The sequence below is a fragment of the Cricetulus griseus genome, chromosome 6 (genome assembly GCF_003668045.3).
Source record: "Cricetulus griseus strain 17A/GY chromosome 6, alternate assembly CriGri-PICRH-1.0, whole genome shotgun sequence".
NCBI lineage: Eukaryota > Metazoa > Chordata > Mammalia > Rodentia > Cricetidae > Cricetulus > Cricetulus griseus.
Window position 1 is genome coordinate 75957764 of NC_048599.1, and position 8969 is coordinate 75966732.

Genomic DNA, 8969 nt, shown 5'->3' on the forward strand with positions numbered 1-8969 from the left:
AGAAAGGAAGTGCAAGAGCATCAGATTTCTTTTATTTATTACTGTGAGCCCTGGGTGAGTTAGCTACTTATCAAGCTTCCACATCCTAAACCATAGAAAAGGGGACGATGTCTACATTACTGAGTCTGTTGTCAAGGTGAACTAGTAAAAGATGAACATGAGAGAACATGGTGAGAGGCTTTCAAAAAGATTAGATGTTTTGTGTTTATTTCTTCACACTGTTTTTCTAAGTGTTCTTGAGGAATCTCAAGAACAGTTTCCCATTTTTACAAATCCTATACATACTTTGCTACTTTTTGTACATAAAGAGTCTTGGGTGCACCTGTGCTCTGGGCATAGGAAGTTTACACATCTCTCTCTACTTGCAGTCAAGCAGGGCCATGAGAAAGGGCTCATGAGCTGTGATGCTGAAGGGTACTTGTCACTTGGGGCTAACACATTTGATTTTCACTCTATTGCCTATGTTTAACCACCTTATTAGCTCCGTTTGTATAGCTATGACCGAAATACATATCAGACAGAACTTAAGCAAGAAAAATTTAATCTTAGCTTCTGGTTTCTGACATATAAGTCCCTGGCAAGGAGGGTGTGGCAGAGCAGAGGGTGAGCAGCTCATGGTACAGGAGACTGGAAGCCGATGGAGGTAAAGGGAGGGAGAAGAAGAGGAAAAGGTCAGCACAAGACACTGACCTTAAGTCATGCCTCTATCTCCATGAGGTACCTTCTCTGTCCAGACCCCACCTTCCAAGAGTACTACCCCTCCCAGTAGTTTATTGAAATTCTAATTAATGGCATCTTTATCAGCCTCCTAAGTGTTTCTCAATCCAGTTGACAGCCAAGATTAACCAACAAAGCCCTGGAGGCCATGAAGAGTCTGCCAGAAGGAAGAGGTGAACCCTTGTCTTGTGTGGAGAGGAGTCACTTTGGAACATCAGCCCCCACTTTGGGTTTACAGGAGCAGTTCTTTTGTTTTAAGCATTGCCTTGGTGTAGTTGCTTCTGGAGTGTAATCTAGCTCACCTTGGACACATTTCCTTCTTAGTCTTTCTTCTGATGGAAGCAACCAGAACACCAAAGTTGCATTTCTGGCTTTGCTTCTCAGTAAAACTGGATCCTGATAAGGTGTCCTCATGTATAGCATTTGAATAAAATCTGCCTTGTTTTTTTCTCATAGATGAAGTGGTTTCAGATGAGACCATACTGAATACACTCTGCCAACTGGGAAGTCCTATGTAGACAGAGGAACCAGATGTGCTGACTAGCAGGTTCCTGATGTTAATAGCAACTCCAGTGCCTAAGTTCTCTAAGGTGCTGCTAGCTGAAAATGCCTCATTCAATTTTCCTGCAAATAAACTGGATATGTACAAAAGTATAGTCACAATAACATACATGGGTTGTTATTTATTTATTTATTTATTTATTTATTTATTTGCATTGATGCTGATGAGATGGTTCAGTGGGTGAAGGCACTTGCCATCAAGCCTGGTGAACTGAGTTCAATTTTCAGACTCACATGGTGGAAGAAGAGAAAAGACTCCCAAAAGTTGTTTTATTATCTCCACACATATGCTGTGGAATGTGTGCATACACACATACACATGCCAGGAGCCATGGCACAGGTAACCTTAGACCATTAAAGAGACTTGGGCTGCTTCAGAAAATCTCTTGTAAAGTTTGCCAGCATTTTCTAAGTAACTCATTACATTTGGAGAATAGCTAACTTCAGTCCCAATCTACTCCTCCATTCCTCCTAGCTACCTGATAAGACAACCCAGGCTTGCACAAATAGAGGTTAGCAAACAGGCTTACACAAATAGCTAGTTTATAACAGGCTTACAAAGTAACTGTTAGCAAAGAGGCTCTGGGAAGATAGCTGTTAACAAAGAAGGTCAGGTTATTCTACAACTCTTCCTCCTGTGACCTCTTCACCTTACCAACAACCGGCTTTATTTACATCTCTCCACTTGCCCACCCTGTTATCCTGTTTACCTTCAAGGACACACATACCAAGCAAAGACCTCATTCTCAGACAAGACTCATGTACCAGGCAATAACCTCTCCCTGAGGAATCCCCGCCCCAAGTCTTTCCTGCTTCACCTACTATATAAGGTCACTGAGAAAAATAAAAATTTGCAGCTTGATCAGAAAGCCTGTCTTGCTGTCTTCCTTGTGTCTCTTGTCCCTATTCATTCCAGGTCCTTTGAGGTTCAGGGTTGATGTTGCAGCCCTGCTGGCCAGGCGTGGGGAGCACCACACACACACACACACACACACACACACACACACACACACACACACACACACATACACAAATAGTAAGCATTATTTTATAAATAAAATAGGATATTATGTTCAGGCAATAAGGTTGAGATAGTGAGAGTATTTCCCAAACATTTGAAAATGAGATATCTCTTGGAGAGTTAAATTATAAAATTAAGACACAATTCATTAGTTTAGTATTGAATGAAAATGAGGACACGCCTGCTCCTAGGTATGGTTGAGGGGAAGGTTTTATTGTAGATATGAAGAGAATATAGCTAGAGGCATCTGGAAGGATCCAGGTTGAAGTGGGCGATGAGGGGGTGAGGGAGAAAGAGAGGACAAGTAGATCAAGAGAGGAGCCCAGGACCAAAGGGCCAAGACAGCTCAGGGCCAGAGTTGCTGAATTATATAGGAATGAGAAGCTGAGGGGAGCAAAGCTCAGCCCCATGGGCTGGAGAGGTTTAGAGTAGGGGGTGGGGTGAGAAGTGCTGGGAGGAGCCACAGGTACTGAGTGAGAACTGTCCTGGGTTTCTTTGGGACCTGTCAATTATATTTATCCAACAACAATTACCTACATGTGACAGCCCTGGAGATGACACTTAGATCCATGGCACTTCTACAATGAACATGGCTGACTCATGTAACTAGTCTCATGGTGTGGAAAAGGCAGAAATGTGGCCTCCAAGGCTAGAGTGCAGAAGATGCTTTGTTCTCATAGTTATTCATTCTAAGGGGGACTATTGCTTTGTCTTGAGGATACAAGAACAGTGCTCAGAAAGAGGCTCATGTAATGAAGAGCTTGGCTTTCCTAAACAGGCAGAGGATTGCCCAGGCCCTGAGTGCACCGTCTCAGAAAGTGGAATTCTGCTGTGAGATGAGTGTTTGCTTAAGCATCTAAATTTTTGATAACATTTTATGCAGTAACAGGTAGCAAATGGAAATTGTAGGCATTCCTTACAGCCCGGAAGGTACAGTGGCCTGATGCCATTAATGATGGGATAGAAAAGTGATGACATATTGATCGGTTTCCCATTGTTAACAGTGATGAGTAAACACAAAAGAGAACACAAATGAATGTCTTAGTTATGGTTTCTATTGCTGTGAAGTGATACCAGGACCTCAGCAACTCCTATAAAAGAAAACATTTAATTGCTTACTGTTCAGAGGTTTAGTCAGTTATCATCATGGTGGCATGCAGGCAGACATGGTACTGGAGAGGTAGCTGAGAGTTCTATGTCTTGATCCTTAGGCAGCAGGAAGTGACTATGACACACTGGCCAAGATTGAGCATCTGAGACCACAAAGCCCACCCTAACAGTGACACACTTTCTCCAACAAAGCCGCACTTCCTAATAGTGCCACTTTCTATGCACCAAGCATTCAAACACATGTCTATGGGAGTCATTTCTATGCAAATGACCACAAAGAGCATTCCTTAAAAGGGGCTTTGGACTATGGAAGAGCATTCCACACACAGTAAGATATAGGGTAGCCCCTACTGTTCTCCTATCTCCTCCACACCCTTCTCCATATCTGCCAAAATGAGGCAAAGTTCTCTGAGCAGAGGAGGGAAAAGAGATTGTGAAGTGATGAGGTGGGCACAGACATGTGCAGGAAGGCTCCTGGAGACACCACAGATAGAAAGCGGGTTTGCGAGCAGAGCCTTTGGTTCAGGCAGCTGTCCTGTCTGAGAGCAGACTCTGATCCACTAGCAGACAGAAGTTTAGTTTGGAATTATTCTGTGTTTGTGTTTTACTACTGGAGCAAAAATCCTTGAGACTTGGTAACATTCAAAAGGAAAGAGGTGTCTTGAATGCTCACTTCCAGAAGTCCGAGAATTCGTATCCAGCGATGCTTAACTTTCTGGCAGAATTCAAAGGTAGCAAATAGCATCACATGGCAAAAGACAGAATTTCTATGTGCCTGTTTGGGTATTCTAGTTGATCATGTTCCCGGAAAGTCACCAGAATTCAGTCACAAGGGCTCCACCCAAGTGATTCTGCCTTTACACACCATAGTTGAATTAACTGTCTGTTTTCCTGGTACCTCATGGGGGTTGTGGGGGGGGGCGGTGGAGAGAGGGCTAAACCCAGCATAAATTCAAGAGGACAAATAGCCCTCAAACCACAGTAACTTCACATCTTAGAGGACAGGTTTCCCAAACTGTCTGGGACAATGAGATGCCTCTGGCAAACCTTTCTCCTTTGAGTTGTAAGAATCTCTTCTCCAAACCCCAATATACAAAGTAGGTTTTTTGTGGCTATGTTCCTTTCCCTACTTTCCAATCAAGGACAAAAATCTCTGGTGAGTTTTTTTAGAATTTTGTTTGTTTCTCTTTTCTTCCTCCCCCTGCCTCCCTCCCTCCTTTCCTCCCTCCCTCTCCCCCTCCTTTATTATTTGGGAGAGTGGGCGAGTGAGCACATTTCCATTACACCGGAGCTAACTCCTTTTCCTAGTTTCATCCCAACTCATCCAGCCACATTAAGATGACAAATTGATCCAATTAACGGCTTTCCTTGAGGGCAAGAATGCAACCATTGGAGGATGTGAGTGTCTGCTCTTCTTGTGAGTTATGAGTCTGGTGTGAATGCATAGCTTTTGTCTGATCTATGTATGTGTCCTGTAAGCTGGGTTAGTGTTCTGGCACACAGTGAGGATAAGTTCGAGTTTTGAATTGACAGTGTCAAGGGTCACATTCACCAAAGTGAAAAATACTTATAACTTCTGGTACATATCCTTTCTGGATATGTTGTTTTAAAAAATTACTAACATTAAGATAATTCAACCAAAACTTGAAATAAGAAATGATATCATTTTTTGATACACTCACTTAAAACTGTTTAGTATTTTACATTAGAGGATGTGTGACTTTGCTATTACTGATATTTTCTAAGAGACCAGATATTGAAGCTTACAGATTTTTTTTCTTTTTTTTTATTAAATTATTAATATTTTCACATGTACTTTCCCTCTCCCTCTCCCTCCCCCCACCCCCATTCCTTCTCCCCCACCTCCAACCTACCCCCCACCCCATCCACCCGCCACTCCCCAGGCAGGGTAGGGCCCCCAACCAGGGCTCCACCAAGTCCACCAAATCTTCCTGTGCTGGGCCTAGGCCCCTCCCCATGTGTTCAGAGACAGAGCGAATCCCTTCAAGTGGGATGGGCTCTCGAAGTCCCTCCCACCCACCAGGACAAAACGCCAGTCCACCTCCAGAGGCTCCAAGGAGTGCAGGGGCCTCCCCATTGGCATCCATGATCAGGGGGCTGGATTAGTCCTGTACTGTCCTCCCAAAGAGCATCTGGGGTCGATATGCTTTCCCTTTTTCAGGCCAACTGTTTCTGTGGGTTTCTCCAACCAGGTACAGACCCCTTCGTTCTTCATTCCTCCCTCTCTTCAACTGAGTTCCAGATTTCAGCTCAGTGTATTTCTGTGGATGTCTGTCTCTGCTCTCATCAGCCACTGGATGAGGACTCTAGAATAGCATAGAGAGTAGTCATCAATCTCATTCTAGGGGAAGGGTTTCTAGGCCAACTTCTCCTCCACTGCCCAGACTGTCAGATCGTGTCATCCTTATAGGTCTCTGGAGATCTTCCTAGTTCCAGATCTCTTCTCGGACCTATAGTGACTCCCTCTGATATGGTATCTCTCATCCTGCTCTCTCTCCTCTATTCTTCCCCCAACTCAATATATCTGCTCCTCCATTTCTTCTCCTCTACTCTTCATCTTGTGCTCTTATTGTGGCAGCACCCACTTCCCTACCCTCATGCTCTCAATTAGCTCGGGAGTTCATGCCATTTCCCATTCCTGGGGTCCATTTATCCCTTAGAGTCATTCATGATTTCTAGTTTCCTTGGGGTAGAGGATTATAGGCTGGTAAACCTTTGCTCTATGTCTAAAAATCATATATGAGTGAGTACATACCATGTTTGTCTTTTTGTGATTGGGTTACCTCACTCAGGATGGTTTCTTCTAGTTCCATCCATTTGCCTGCGAATTTCAAGATTCCATTGCTTTTTTCTGCTGAGTAGTACTCCATTGTATAAATGTACCACATTTTCTCTTTCCATTCTTCAGTTGAGGGGCATCTAGGTTGTTTCCAGGTTCTGGCTATTACAAACAATGCTGCTATGAACATGGTTGAACATATGTCCTTGTTGTATGGACAAGCAGTATTTGGGTATATACCCAAGAGAGGAATGGCTGGATCTTGAGGTAGATTGATTCCCATTTTTCTGAGCAACCGCCATACTGATTTCCAAAGTGGTCTTACAAGTTCACACTCCCACCAGCAATGGAGGAGTGTTCCTTCTTCTCCACAACCTCTCCAGCATAGGTTGTCATTGGTATTTTTGATTTTAGCCATTCTGACAGGTGTGAGGTGGTATCTCAGAGTTGTTTTGAGTTGCATTTCTCTGATGGCCAAGGATTTTGAGCACTTTCTTAAGTGTCTTTCAGCCATTTCAGATTCCTCTGTTGAAAAATCTCTGTTTAGTTCTGCACCCCACTTTTTAATTTCATTGTATGGTGTTTTGGTGGCTAGCTTCTTGAGCTCCTTGTATATTTTGGAAATCAGTCCTCTGTCAGATGTGGGGCTGGTGAAGATTTTTTCCCATTCTGTGGGTGGTCGTTTTGTCTTACTGACTGTGTCCTTTGCCTTACAGAAGCTTCTCAGTTTCAAGAGGTCCCATTTATTAATTGCAGACCTCAGTGTCTGTGCTTCTGGCGTGATGTTCAGGAATCGTTCTCCTGTGCCAATTTGTTCAAGGGTTGTTCCCACTTTCTCTTCTAAAAGATTCAGTGTGGCTGGGTTTATGGAGAGATCTTTGATCCATTTGCACTTAAGTTTCGTGCATGGTGACAAGTATGGATCTATCTGCAATTTTCTGCATGTTCGAATCCAATTGTGCCAGCACCATTTGTTGAAGATGCTATCTTTTTTCCATTGTATGGATTTAGCACCTTTGTCAAAAATAAGGTGTTCGTAGGTGCGTGGGTTAATATCTGGGTCTTCAATTCGATTCCATTGGTCTATCTGTCTATTCTTGTGCCAATACCAAGCTGTTTTCAGAACTATGGCTCTATAGTAGACCTTGAAGTCAGGGATGGTGATGCCTCCAGAGGATCTTTTATTGTAAAGAGTTGTTTTGGCTATCCTAGGTTTTTTATTTTTCCATATAAAGTTGAGTATTGTTCTTTCAATGTCTGTAAAAAACTGTGTTGGGATTTTGATGGGGATTGCATTAAATCTGTAGATTGAAGCTTACAGATTTTTTGCCATCCCAGGGGAAAACAATAACAACAAAATCAATAAACAAACCCAAAGTTGATACTCTGTAGGGTATTAACTAGGCCTGTGTCTATTAAGCAGGCATTTCTTTTCTCTGATAACTTATACAAAAATCTCCATTCTTTGGTTCTCCTTTGTGTCAGTTTTAGCAATGTATATGTTCCTTCATGCACTGCTGAGTTGAGTAAGTAGTAGACTCCCACCTCTCCCTGCCAGTCCATGTCATATTTGCTTCTATTTGAAAAGTGCTTCAGCATAGCTGCATCCTGATTCAGTGTGCATGTTTCCAGCACTCTTCATGGAATAAACTATGTCTGTTAGTCAGTCTAAGGTTTGCAGGATGTTTGGGACTCACTGATCCAGTATTGTTGTGTCTTTCAGAGCATTGTGATCCTCAGAATAAATTTTCAACATGGATAGCAGCATCACATGAAAGAGGTTTCGGTAAGCTTTTGGTTGATCCATAGTTTAACCAATGGAAGTGTCTGAATTATATAACACACACACACACACACACACACACACACACACACACACACACACACACACATCCATGTGTATATATGTGTGTGGTACCTTTTGGTGCCCTTGGGTGTGGAGGTCAGAGGAAGATATGGGGTGTCTTTTCACTATCATTCTCTGCCTCATTGCCTTGAGACAAAGCCTCTCATTGAATCGGAAACTCAGTTTGGGCTAGCCTGGTAGGCCAGCTGGGGTTATAGGCATTTATAGCCTTCCCTTGTGTGGGCACTGGATATTTAAACTCATATCCTCATGTTTGCATATCAAGTGCTTTTACACACTGAGTCAAGTGCTTTTACACACTGAGCCATCTCCCAGACCAGAATCTGACTTGTGTGGGTTTCCAGTGGCTGCCTGTTGTGTTATCTTTGAAGCAGTAAAAGCAGAGACTGCCTGCACAAGGCAGCTGGACATGTCCTGAGTAAGAAGAATAGAAGAGCTCTTTCCAGTGCTCCTGGTTAGGATTCATAATTTGTCCCAAAAGGTGATGAAGTTAGAATCCATTTTCATGAATTACCCACAACATGGTTGAAATAATGTGCATTTTTCTCTGCAATGATATCGTTTCAAGTAATTGTACCTTTTTATTACAAACTTTTCAGATACAATATGAACCTAGAAGTCTTTTTTTTTTTTTTGTTGGGGCAGACATGGAAACTAGTCCTGATTTATATTGTTGGTTTTTTTTTAAATAGAGAGTGTGTATTTTGTTCTAGACAACTAAATAAAAACACTTAGCAGGGGGAGGTGGTGTGTATATATAATATAATATGTATATTATATAATAGATTTAGAACAGGATAAAATGTTTATTGTAATGGTAACATTAAGTAAATCTCAAATGCTTGCTTCTAGAAACATGGATGCATCTGTGTGGGTGTGCATGTTCTTACAAA